The sequence below is a fragment of the Chiloscyllium punctatum genome, chromosome 1 (genome assembly GCF_047496795.1).
Source record: "Chiloscyllium punctatum isolate Juve2018m chromosome 1, sChiPun1.3, whole genome shotgun sequence".
In the NCBI taxonomy this organism is placed as follows: Eukaryota; Metazoa; Chordata; class Chondrichthyes; order Orectolobiformes; family Hemiscylliidae; genus Chiloscyllium; species Chiloscyllium punctatum.
In genome coordinates, this window is record NC_092739.1 from 15379240 (window position 1) to 15393464 (window position 14225).

General features: G+C 41.8%; 1 long non-coding RNA gene across 2 annotated transcripts in view; it reads left to right on the forward strand.

Annotated features, from left to right (window-relative positions):
• The window catches only part of LOC140478747 (uncharacterized), a 36837-nt gene extending 27502 nt beyond the window's left edge, over window positions 1–9335 (forward strand). The window contains exon 4 of one of the 2 annotated variants that reach the window (XR_011960867.1): window positions 9195–9335. This is a non-coding gene — a long non-coding RNA (uncharacterized lncRNA). Of the gene's footprint in view, window positions 1–390; window positions 2536–9194 lie in introns of those variants that run through there. The other variant, XR_011960864.1, reaches the window with a different exon arrangement.
• Window positions 9336–14225: the final 4890 nt, after the last annotated feature.

Here is a 14225-nt window from a genome sequence, read left to right on the forward strand (position 1 = left end):
CAAACACAACATGAATATTAAGCCTTTAGAACCATTATGCAACCATTTTCTAAAAAAGTAACAATGGCAGTACTGATCTGCAGCCAAACAAGACAAAAGCTGCCTCTATACCGAAAGCTGTAAGGAGATCAGGAGGGCTTTGTAAACCAGTTCTGACTGTTCAAAGCTATGGGTAAAGAGATTTTAACATATTTTTTTGCCTCACATAGATAGTAGTTACAACAAGGAAAAGTAGACAGGCACATTTCTGAGATGCCTTAATAAACTGTATTGAAGGCTCATAGAAGCAGTAAACTGTCATACTTGTATTTTAAATAGTGTGCCGTCATTTTATACTTAAAAAGCAGAGGCAACGGATACCAATTTTTAATTCAGTCTTTCTTTCCAAAGGCCTCATCACAGTATCTCCATGGGAGAAAGTGAGGACTGCAGATGCCGGAGATCAGAGTTGAGAGTGTGTGGTGCTGGAACAGTACAGTACAGCAACGTAGAGGTCATTTGGATCAAGTGCCTGATGAGGGACTCCTGCCCGAAACGTCGATTCTCCTGCTCCTTGGATGCTGCCTGACCTGCTGTGCTTTTCCAGCAACACACACTCTCGATAGTGTTTCCACATTCTAACTGCCATAAACCTATCCTACCATCATTTTTAGTATGTCACAAACATGGCAAACAATTATCCGTCCAAGTAAACAGGTTTTAGAAGCAAATTATAAAAGAGTAAAGATTTTGAATTCATAGAATCCCTACAGTGTGGAAACGGGCCATTTGACCCAACAGGTCCACACCGACCCTCTGAAGAGTATCCCATCCAGACCCATGCCCCTACTATTCTACATTTCCCCTGACTAATACATCTAACTACACATCCCTGAACACCACGGGCAATTTAGCACAGCCAGTTCACCTAATCTGCACATCTTTGGACTGTGGGAGGAAACCCACGTAGATATGGGGAGAATGTGCAAACTCCACACATACAGTCACCCAAGGCTGGAATCAAACCCAGGTCCCTGGTGCTGTGAGGTAGCCGTGCTAACCATCGAGCCACCCTCAAAACCAATCTGATCCAAAACAGATAACTAATGCGCTGCTAGGCACAGGTAGAGATTGAACCCACGGTTTTTAGGTTACGAGACCAATGCCTTCCCACTTGGCCACCGCTTTTGTGCTAATGCACATCTCTTTAAGAAAGAATCTTAAAATAGCCATTTATCTTCAATCGCATTACTCTTGTGAATCCCCCACTGGTATTTAAGATTGACCAGAATCTGAGTTGAACTAGCCACATCAACACTGTGGCTAAAAGAGCAAGTCAGAGGCTACGAATTCTGCAGCAAGTAAATCACTTCCTGACTCCCCACAATATGTCCAACATCTACAAGGGACAAGTCAGGAGTGTGATGGAATGCTGCCCAGTTTCCTGGCGGAGTGTAGCACTTGAAGCTTGACACTATCCAGGACAAAGCTGCCAAATTGGTTGGCACTCTGTCCACTACCTTCAACATTCACTCCCTTCACCATAAACTAATAAAATGGTAGGTGTTTGAACCATCTAGAAGATGCACTGTGGTAACTTGTGGTTTTGAAAGCACCTCCCACATCACAACATCTTCCATCCAGAAAGGAGTGGCGGGTACATATGAACATGCAATTTCCCCTCAAAGCCACACACATAAGTCAGAAACATATTTCCATCCCTTCAGTGTCCCTGGGTCAAAATTCTGGAATCCCATCCTAATGGAATTGCAGGTGACCATAAACCCCATGAACTGCAAAGATCCATGAAGACAACTCTTTACCATCCTCTCCAGCGCAATTAGGGATGGAAAATAAATGCTGACCTAGCCGATGATGTTCCATCGCAAAAGGCATCAGTCCTGAAACTGGAATAATCTGTTGCTTTAGTGGGATTATCCCTATCTTTGCATCAGATGTGTAAGGTTGAAATCCTGCTCAGGGCAGTCAAATAAATAGCAACAGAAGCTTGGCTGTGGATGTTTCAATGGTATCAGTAGACTTTTCACTAGTGTATGTAAATCCCTCAATTCCCCCATCACTGGAGTTGTGGGTGAAACCAATTGTGCGGGTCTAACCACATAATTGGTTGGTCTGAAGATGGTTTGCTCTGTCAAACTGTTAATTGAACTGCTATTCATTCCAGTGCTTCATGTTATTCGCTTGGGAAACAGTGTGAAGATATGAAAATAACAACTCAATAAGCTATTGCATCCCGTCTTGTACAGCTGGGAATTCAGCTCTGTATGTTGTCAATGAAGTTAACACCTCCCCTTCTCTGCCAAAGTGTATTCTCACCACCTTAAAAAAAATTATCATATAAATGTCTGTGCCTGACTGAAAAGCATGCTGATCATCAGCAAGTCTTGGACAATGTTTGAAAATATGTTTTCATACTGTGATTGGCTCTGTTGCTAATCTATATATAAGCAAGGAAATGGGGTTATCACTCACGAATGACTGTTCTTAATGGCAAAGCCATCTGTAATTTTGGCAGAGTCTGTTGACATTTGAATGATTAAAATCTTAGTGCATGTTGACGTTCCTGTGATTTGTATCAAGTCATTACATTCCTCCAGAGCTCCAGTCTGTTAAAAAGACAGGACGGAATTTATTTGAATAACTCTGACTGAGAAATAAACCATCGTTTCTGAGCTAATCTAGGTATTTCAGCTGATTTGTTTACAAAAGAACCACCTCTCTTCAGTGCTCTTTCTAACTCTCCAATATTTACTGAGAGTGACTTCCACAAAACAAAAGAAAAATTCTACAATCAACCATCTACAACTTGGCACAGTGGCTCAGTGGTTAGTACTGATGCCTCACTACACTAGAGACTGGGTTCGCTTCCAGCATTGAGTGACTCTTTGTGGAGCTTACACACTCTCCCCCTGTCTGCATTGGTTTCCACTAGGGCCTCCGGTTTCCTCTCACAGCCTAAAGAGGTTCAAAGTTAGGTGGATTGGCCATATTAAATTGCCCATGGTGTCCAGGTATGCTAGCAGGGCTTTGGAAATAGGGTGGCGTTTGGGGTGGCATCTTCTGTGGCTCAGTGCAGACTTGACAGGCCAGACTGCTTCTATCATTCCATGATATGCATTTTTGTTCCGTTACAATGTTTACATTCCATTTTAAGTAGAGTCATGAGATATGTTATACATAACCTGTGTATTCCTACTTCACCATTAATTCTTATTGCATCAGCAAGCTTATGGAGTCCATAAGACCATAAAACATAGGAATGGAAGGAAGGCCATTCGGACCATCGTGTCCACTCCACCACTTAATCATGGCTGATGGGTGTTTCAATTCCACTTACCCGCACTCTCCTTGTAGCCCTTAATTCCTTGCGAGATCAAGAATTTACCAATCTCTGCCTTGAAGATATTTAACGTCCTGGCCTCCACTGCACTCCATGGCAATGAGTTCCAAAGGCCCACCACTCTCTGGCTGAAGAAATGTCTCCTCATTTCATTCTAAATTGACCCCCTCTAATTCTGAGGCTTTGCCCACGGGTCCTCGTATCCCAGCCTGAGGGAAACCAATTCCCAGCGACCACCCTTTCTAAGCCATGCATTATCTTGTAACTTTCTGTTAGATCTCCCCTCAACCTTCTAAACTCTAATGAATACAATCCCAGGATCCTCAGCCGTTCATCGTATGTTAGGCCTACCATTCCAGGGATCATCCGTGTGAATCTCCGTTGGACATGCTCCAGTGCCAGTGTGTCCTTCCTGAGGTGTGGGGCCCAAAACTGGATACAGTACTCCAAATGGGGCCTAACCAGAGCTTTGTAAAGTCTCAGTAGCACAACGGTGCTTTTATATTCCAACCCTCTTGAGATAAATAACAACATTACATTTGCTTTCTTAATTACGGACTCAACCTGCAAGTTAACCTTTAGAGAATCCTGGACTAGCACTCCCAGATCCCTTTGTACTTTGGCTTTATGAATTTTCTCACCATTTAGGAAATAGTCCATGCCTGTGTTCTTTTTTCCAAAGTGCAAGACCTCGCATTTCCTCACCTTGAATTTCATTAGCCATTTTCTGGACCACTCTCCTAAACTTTCTAAATCTTTCTGTAGCCTCCCCACCTCCTCAGTACTACCTGCCTGTCCACCTAACTTCGAATCATCGGCACACTTCACCAGAATGCCCCCAGACCCTTCATCCAGATCATTAATATATAAAGTGAACAGCTACAGCCCCAACACTGAACCCTGCGGGACACCACTTATCTCTGGCTACCATTCCGAAAAAGAACCTTTTATCCCAACTCTCTGCCTTCTGTCAGACAGCCAATCCCCAATCCATGCCAGTAGCTCACCTCGAACACCATGGGCCCTCACCTTACTCAGCAACCTCCCATGAGGCACCTTATCAAAAGCCTTTTGGAAGTCTAGGTAGATAACATCTACTGGGTGTCCCTGGTAAAACCTACTTGTTACCTCTTCAAAGAATTCTAACAGTTTTGTCAGGCACGATCTCCCCTTACTAAATCCATGCTGACTTGTTCTAATCTGACCCTGCACTTCCAAGAATTTAGAAACCTCATCCTTAATGATGGATTCTAGAATTTTACCAACAACCGAGGTTAGGCTAATTGACCAATAATTTTCCATCTTTTGTCTTGATCCTTTTTTGAACAAGGGGGTTATAACAGTGATTTTCTAATCATCTGGGACTTTCCCTGACTCCAATGACATTTGAAAGATCACAACCATTGCCTCCACTATTTCCTCAGCCACCTCCCTCAGAACTCTAGGATGTAGCCCATTGGGACCAGGAGATTTATCTATTTTTAGACCTTTTAGCTTTTCTAGCACTTTCTCTTTTGTAATGGCTACCATACTCTACTCTGCCCCGACACTCCTTAATTGTTGGGATATTACTCATGTCTTCCACTGTGAAGACTGACGCAGAGTACATTTGAAGTTCTTCAGCTATTTCCTTATCTCCCAGCACGAGCCTTCCAGCATCAATTTGGAGTGGCCCAATGTCTACGTATGCCTCACATTTATTTCTTATGTATTGAAAGCTTCGTTTGAAAAGTCAATGCATATGATACTATATCATCAATGGTCAATTTTATAGGTATCAGTAATGCATCTGATTGTTTAATGACTAGGACTGTTAATTAATGACTGCAATCTTTCTTTGCGAAAGTATAAGCCCAGTTTATTTGATGTTCTTTACATGGTGTCAGATTAATCATGCCCTGCTATCAGCCAGGTGGGTAGCAGGTGATGTGTTGTCAGGTTTCAGCCATTACCATTCTATCTCCCTGAGCTGTATGAGAGCAACCTTATGATAACATTCTTTTACATTTGGCCTCATTGTCCATGAGGAAGTGCTAGAACTTCGCTTGTCACTTTCAGTAACTACATAACTGACATTCATAGAAAATAGGTGCGGCAGTAGGCCATTCAGCCCTTCAAGCCTGCATCACCATTCAATATGATCATGGCTTGATAGTGTCTCATGCCCATCTTCTCCCCATGCCCCTTGATCCCTTTAGCTGCAATGGCTATGTCCAACTCCCTCCTGAATATATCCAATGAATTGACCCCAACAGCTGTGAGAGAGACTTCCACAGATTCACAGCTCTCTGAGCGAAGAAATTCTTCCTCATCTCAGTCCTGAATGACTTCCTCCTTATTCTTAGATTGTGACACCTTGTTCTGGACTTCCTCAATATTGGAACATTTTTTCCTGCATCTAGCCTGTCCAGTCCCATCAGGATTTTATATATTTCCATGAATTCCTCCTCCATTCTTCAAAATTCCAGTGAATATAAGCCCAGTCAATCTAGTCTATCCTCATCTGTCAGTCCTGCCATCCTGGGAATCAGTCTGGTGAATCTTCACTGGACTCCCTCGATAGCAAGAATGTCCTTCCTCAGACTAGAAGACAAAAACTGCATGTAGTACTGAAGGTGTGGCCTCATCAAAGCCCTGTATAGCTGCAGCAAGATATCCCTGCTCCTGTGCTCAAAACGTCCCACTATGAAGGCCAGTATGCCATTAGCTTTCTTCACTGCCTGCTGTACCGACATGCCAACCTTCAACAACTGCTCCATCATGACACCCAGGTCTTGTTACACCTCACCTTTTCCTAAACTGCCACTATTCAGACAATAATGTGCCTTCCTGTTTTTGTGATCCAAGTGGATAACCTCACATTTATCCAAATTATATTGCAGTTGCTAAGTATTTGCCCATTCAGCCAATCTGTCCAAGTCACCCTGCAGCCTCTTAGCATCCTCCACACAGCACACACTGCCACCCAGCTTCGTGTCATCAACAAATTTGGTGATATGGCAGTCAATTTATTCATCAAAATCATTAATGCATATTATGAACAGCTGAGGTCCCAGCACTGAACCCTGTGGTACCCCACTCGTCACTGCCTGCCACTCTGAAAAGGACCCATTTATTCCAACTCTCTGGTTCCTGTCTGCCAACCAGTTCTCTATCCAAGCCAATATGTTAATTCCAATACCGTGAGCTTTAATTTTCCTTATTAATCTCTTGTGTGGAATCTCATCAAAAGCCTTTTGGAAGTCAAGATTCACAACATCAACTAATTCACCATTGTCTACTCTACTGTTCACATCCTCAAAAATTTCCAGAAGATCTGTCAAGCATGATTTCCTTTTAGTGAATTCATGCTGACTAGGGCCAACTCTGTCATTGTCTTCCAAATGCTCAGTTACTACATCCTTAATGATTGACTCCAGCATTCTCCCCCATTATTGATGTCAGACTAACCAGCTTATAATTCCCCATTTTGTCTCTCCCCCGTTTTTTTAAAGAGTGGCGTTACATTAGCTACCCTCCAGCTTATTGGAACTCTTTTAGAGTCTACAAGATTGTGGAAAATGATCTCCAGTACATCCGTTATTTCTAGGGCCACTTCCTTAAATACTCTGGGATGCAGAGCATCAGGCCCTGGGGAATTATTGGGTTTTAATCCCATCAATTTCCCCAATGCCATTTCCTAACTAATAAGGATTTCCTTCAGTTACTCCTTCATGCTTGACCCTCTATGCCCTCACAATTACTTGTGTCCTTCTCAGTGAAGATGGACTTGAAATATTTGTTCAACTGGTCTGCCATCTTTTTGTTGTCCATCAGGAATTAACCTGATTCTAACTACATTTGTCTTCACCAGCCTTTTTCTCTTCACATTTGGGGGTGGCATGGTGGCTCAGTGGTTAGCACTGCTGCCTTACAGCACCAGGGACCTGGGTTCGATTCCAGCCTCAGATGACTGTCTGCGTGGAGTTTGCACATGCTCCCTGTGTCTGCGTGGGTTTCCTCTGGGTGCTCCGGTTTCCTCCCACAGTCCAAACGATGTGCAGGTTAGGTGAACTGGCCATGCTAAATTGCCCCATAGTGTTCAGGGTTGTGTAGGTTAAGTGCATTAGTAGAGGTAAATATAGGGTAGAGGAATGGGTCTGGGTGGGTTACTCTTTGGAGGGTTGGTATGGGCTTGTTGGGCTGAGGGGCTTTTTCCACACTGTAGGGATTCTGTATTTTAAAAATCTTGTAACTGTGAAGTTCTGAGGAAGAGTCACTGGGCCTGAAACATTAACTCTGATTTCTCTCCACAGAAGCTGCCAGACCTGCTGAACTTCTCCAGCAATTTCTGTTTTTGTTCATAACTCTGTGGCTTGGAGACAGTCACAGCTCATAATACATCCCTCACCTGACATGGCAACATAACTTGGCAAAGAAGGCTTTAATTTGTACAGAGCTGAAAATGTGTTGCTGGCAAAGCGCAGCCCCTGAAGAAGGGCTTATGCCCGAAACGTCGATTCTCCTGTTCCTTGGATGCTGCCTGACCTGCTGCGCTTTTCCAGCAACACATTTTCAGCTCTGATCTCCAGCATCTGCAGTCCTCACTTTCTCCTTTAATTTGTACAGAACAGTTTCAAGACCCAGATGCAATTAACGTTTATCTTGTTATAGTGCTAGTATCCCGCAGTGGCATTGAGTGGAACAAAGATTGCCTATCTGTGATGCAAAGAAGTGGTGAATTCACATGCTCCACAAAGCTGTCAAGGAAGTTTATCAGTTTACAGAATGATCACGGGATGGAACAGGGAGCATTTGTTTCCACTGGTAGAAGAGGAATTAACTATAGGACACAGATTTAACATAATTGGGGAAAAAAAAGAGGGAAATGACCTGAATTATTTTTACATAATGTGTTTATTGTAGTCCAGAATATATTGTAAAAAGAAAGAAAAAAAGACCTGCATCTGTAAAGGACATTTCACAATGTTCGGATGTCACAAAGAGCTTTAGAGTCTACAAAACACTTTTTGAAGGATTGACACTGATATCACATAGGAACTGTTGCAGTCAAGATGGCAAGCACCCACAAACATTGATGTGATTATAACGTGACACTGTTTTCATGAAGTTGTTTGAGGGATACATATTGACCAAGACCTTCGGATAACTTACCTATTCTTCCTCAAAACTGGCAGCTTTTATTTTCAAGATTCCATCTGTCGGACAGCACTGGCAACAGTGCAGCATTTCCTCATGACTGCTTTGTAGTGTCAGTCCACATATTTTCTGCTCAAGTAAGTGGGACTTGAAACTATAACCTTCTCAGTCAGGCAAGTATAGTATCAGAGTCGAGAGTGTGATGCTGGAAAAGCACAGCAGGTCAGGCAGTATCCAAGGAGCAGAAGAATCACCGTTCCTGATGAAGGGCTTTTGCCCGAAATGTCGATTCTCCTGCTCCTCGGATGCTGCCTGACCTGCTGTGCTTTTCCAGCATCACACTCTTGACTCTGATCTCCAGCGTCTGCAGTCCTCACTTTCTCCGGGTAGAGTCTTAACTGAGCCACAGTCAACACAAAGCAAAAGCAGTTTGAATAGTAATATTCTAAAGAAAATTGTTTACACACTTGAAAGGAAGAATTTATAGAGTTGTGAAGGAAGAGCAGAAGAGTAGAAAATTTTGACAGCTCCTTCAAAGAAGTTCTGTAGGTTCAATGGACTGAATGTCCTGCTCCATGTAATGGGATCCCATCATTGTGTGTTTTTATGCTCTTTGTTCCATTCAGCCATTTACCATTCTTCACTTGGCATTTTGCTGTCAGTGTTTGCTGACAAAAATGAGCTACAAGATTTAAAACACCCTCCTTTATCCTAGAGTCACCCTTCAGAAGACCACTGCAGAGCACACTGTCCACATGTCGATCTTCAATGTCGCCATGATTGTTTCAAATGAATGGCATCCAGCATCACAGTGCAATGCATTTAATTATGTTAAAAATATATAAGTTTTGTATTAATCCAGAAATAGCAAAACAGGTATTTCTGTTGGATTGTTTTTAATGGTGATAATATCAACACAACAAACTTAAAAGAGGTGGGTGCAGTAATTGTATCATTTAAATATGTGGGCTAAACCATCATAAATGAGGCTTCATGTTTTTAATTGTAGAAACAGTTGCATTTATGTTTGGAAACCTCAACATCCCATGACAAATATAGAACAAAACTGCAGTGTACATTCATCATGACTTAGGGCATCAGTTTAAAAAATTACTGAAGCAGTTCCACCAAATGCAAAAAAAAAGCAAAAACTGCAAATGTTGCTCTCAGCATGTCAGGCAACAACCAATATGCACTCAGTAAGCTCCCGCCAACACCATTATGATAATGATATGATAATCTTGTGATGTTAATTGAAGTATCAACATTATTATTCATGACAGTGAGGAAACTCTGATGTTCATCTTTGAAATAATGTCATGCCTTACACCTGTCTCCGAGAACATGTCGGTCCCAGTTTGAGGTCTCACCCAACAATGAGGCATTCCTTCCATGTGACATCCAAAGTGGCACTCCCTCACTGTTCACACCAGAGTCACACCCTAGACTTTCTTGGAAATTCTCTCTTGAGTGAGACTTGAAGCGACAGCTTTCTGACCCAGAGGCAAGAGTGCGACCAGCTAATTATGATGACAGAGAAATCCATGGAGAGAAAAGACAAGTCTACATTTAAAGTGTGGACCCTGCTTCAAAATAGAAACCAAGACATGTTGAAGTGTATTGATAAAATTGTAAAGTTAAGGGAAAAAAAACTGATTATAAAAATGACAAAATCTGAGATAGACTTTGGTCCATCTCGACCATGCCAGCCAGATTTCCTAAACTAATCTAGTCCCATTTGCCAGCACCTGGCCCATATCCCAACAAACCCTTCTTATTCATATACCTAACCAGATGCCTTTCAAATGTTGTAATTGTACTAGCCTCCATCACTTCCTCTGGCAGCTTGTTCCATACACGTGCCATTCTCAGAGTGAAAACGTTGCCCCTTAGATCCCTTTTATATCTTTCCCTTCTCATTCTAAACCTATGCCCTCTAGTTCTGGACTCCACCACCCCAGGGAAAATACCTTGTCTATTTATCCCATCCATGCCCCTCATGATTTTACAAACCTCAATAAGGTCACCCCTCAGCCTCCGACGCTCCAGGGAAAACAGCCCCAGCCTATTCAACCTCTCCTTACAGCTCAAACCCTCCAACCTGCACTCCAAGGTCTTTTGTTCCACAACACTGAGATTTGTTACATCAGTTAACTAAATTCTGTCATTAAAAGATTCAAAATTTGATCCTTCTATTCATTACTTCAACAACATAGTGAACACCCCAGGAAAATTCCTGATGAAGAGCTTATGCCCGAAATGTTGACTCTCCTGCTCCTCAGATACAGGCTGACCGGCTGTGCTTTTCCAGCACCACACTTTTTGACTCTGATCTCCAGCATCTGCAGTCCTCACTTAACTCAAGAAAATTGCAATGTCAGTGACAAACTGAATCTGATATCCATTTTAACAGCATGCCTGGTATATTACGGGGTAAGTTATACAATCTACCCAAGTAAAATCAATGGAACGATTTGCAGAAGTTGGGATTTATAAGATTTGGGATACAGAAAGTTTGGGTTATATAAAGTTGAGATTCATACAGGTTGGAATTTATACAAGTTGGGATATATAAAGATAGGCCACCTACCCAGACAGATTATTCTTCAAGTGCTGATGAACATCTACCTCTGGCTTCTGCATATTTTGATGACTTGACATGACTTCAGTAAGTATCTGCACAATGATAACATCTATTTGTTTCAGTTATAGAGGATTCTAAACTGTATAAAACTCACATATGCACATAAAAAGCACTTTTGTATCAAGTTAATGTAAAGCTGTTCACAGAAAAGATGAAGGCAAAGTTTTATCGGGGTTTGAGCGATGTCAGTTACAGTGAGATTTTGTCAAAGTCAGCTGATTAGTCCAATAAGGCCTATTTTGACTTCAAGAGCATCTCATTGCATCTTTTATGGTTTTGCCAAGTGGCAAGTTTCTCACTAAGCAGCGATGAGTTAATAATTAAGAGGGATTTTGGTTGTTAGAAGCCTTGTGGCACAACTTACCTCATTAATATTTACCTTTCTATCTTAACAAATGCACTGAATACACTAGATGTCAAGAAATCTCAACATGGAGGTCAGATTGGATATCTGGCAACTTCAGCTCACATGCAGAGGTGGACAATTAACTCAAAGGTAGGACAAGGCTGCATCTCAGAGTTGCTTGCTTGCTCACTTAGTATATGCTCACTTAGAGCCTACCTACATACTTGCACCAACAGTGCCTTGTCTTACTTTGCCATGCCAGTTAGTGTATTGGTACTTCAGTCAGAGCCAAAGGCTTCCAATACTGCAGTATTGATGTACTCTTTTGCATGGGCACACAGACAGGCTGCTTATTGTGCTTGTCAGTAGGAATCTGCCCAGATGCCATACATCTTGATATATAGCAGACCAACACTACAGTTTAACAACAACAGCAAGTGCCAGCTAAGTTTAAGACAATCACCCAAACTAGTCCAGGCAAGTAAGGACCACTGTTGGTCAAGGGGTCGTGATCATCAGTCAGAGGCCCCTCTGTAAATAGTCCAGGGGCTTGGCCACAGTCAGTCATCAAAGCTTGGAAAAGGTTTCTGTCAGACTACAGTGCGGGGAGTGAGTAACAGTTTGTTTTGTAGGGCCAGCTGCAATAGGCAGACAAATTGCATGTCATCAGTCAGGGAACTGCAAACACATTGTTGAGTCTGTTCAGTCATGCCTGTGACTGCTTGTCAAGGTCATCCCACCTACCATTTACAAAGCACGTCCTCATCTGTTCAGGCTCAGATGAAGCAAGAAAGTCAAGCATTACACAGTTCAGTTACAACGTGTGACTTGTATTCGATTGCTTTGGTTATCTAGTTCAATGTTCTGTGATGTTAATTCATTTTCAATCTGCTTTCGGTGGATCAATGATGTTAAAATTCCCAAACTAAATGTTTAACCTATTCCAACCAACATATTCATTTTAGTGGCAAAAAGAAGGTTGTGAAGAAAGATAGTCCAGTATCAGTTTAAAAAGATCTAATATGAGATCCAGACTAACAAACCTCTCCTGAGATGCGAAACTGTAAAATGTTTTTCCACAGAATTGATTCTTACCATCAGCTTGTTCCCCATGTTCTGATGATTCACACTGGGAGGCAACACAAGTTGGATAATCAACAACTACAATGCAGTAATTCCATTTCCAATGTCCTGTCCCTTTGAGCACAGCTTGCCACTGGGAGCTTGGATTGATGCATTTTGATCCTTTTAGATGCATTTGATGTGTTGATTACAAAGAAGAATCTCACTAAATGTTAGAAGTAAATGACATTGAAGGGAATAAAGTCCAGAAAAAAAAACAAAATGGGTTAGAATGCCTTATCAGCTGATAGAGCCACGTAAATATCATCAGTTTGAGGCATGTTAAAATATGGCTCACTGATTGCTTGAAGTATGGTTAATAGGTTTTGTTTCATCAGCAATTCACCTGACTGTTGGTCCTTATTATCAAAGGCCTGAGATCTTATCCTATCTGCTTTTACTATTGGGTGTGTCTGTGTTCTTACTGCTTCCCAGACTGCTTTCACAAAACCCAAACATTTGTTCTCTCTGCGCTATTGTTCTTGAATGCTCTCCGTCTCTCTGTCTCTCTCTTTCTCTCCACTGTTACTAATTTTTACTAATCAGAATTGAAGACGGGTCCCTGGTCGTGAACATTAACTCTGGTTGCCCCTCATAGCTGCTGCCAGACCCGCTGAGATTTTCCATCAATTTCTGTTTCTCCATGGGACAAGTTAGTATGGGCAATCCACCTAACTTGCATATTTTTGGACTGTGGGAAGAAACTGGAGCACATGTGGAAAAACCACATTGTTACAGGGATAACATGCAAACCCCACACAGTCACCCAAGGCTGGAAACAAGTTCAGTCCCAGACATTGGGAGGTAACAGTGCCACTGTGTCAACCTGCCACCCATGCACAGAAAGAATATTATGACATGTAAAACAAACAATAAAAGTAAGGGATAATCCTATTAAAAAAACACATAAATGCCATAAGTGCCATAATATCATAAACTGGACACACAAAGCTCAAGGTCAGGATTCAGCTTAATCAAGCATCAGCAATTTTATTTAATTACACTGCTTCAGTAGTCAAATGCCTACATTTACTCCTGTGAAAGTCATGTATTTGAGATGAAATCTTCAGGCGCAAAGTAGAAGAAGTTAATATTTGCATGAATAATACTTTTGAGAAGTTAAAAGCCAGGCCTGGTCTTTGGAATTGCCAAACAATCAATAATGACATTGTCATTGGTTCCCCAGCAGGAAATGGCTCTCCCAGGTTATCGACCAGTATTTTTGACTTGAAAGATAAAATGACGTGAGAACAATTATTTAAAGGACTCACTGGATGGTTCCCATCAATCCTACCCACAAAACCTGTATATAAAGAAGGATCTATGGCCAATAGTTGGGGTTGGAATCATACACAAAAGTAACCATCACTGGAGTGGATGAGGAAGCTGTACAGTCCAACTTACAAGCAAACAAAATGGACCAACTAGCCTATTGTGCCACATTTTTATGTAGTTAGGGCAAGGAATGTTTGCAACAGTCATAAACTCCTTTTATAGATGTCGAATGGTCTGATTTCATATTAAGCAATGTTTACAAGTTCTAGAATCTAATCTGTTCAGGGTACTCCACGTAATTGCCGTTCTGCACATACATTAGGCTGAATCTTACTTTTTCTTTTGTCAGTATTGTCAAG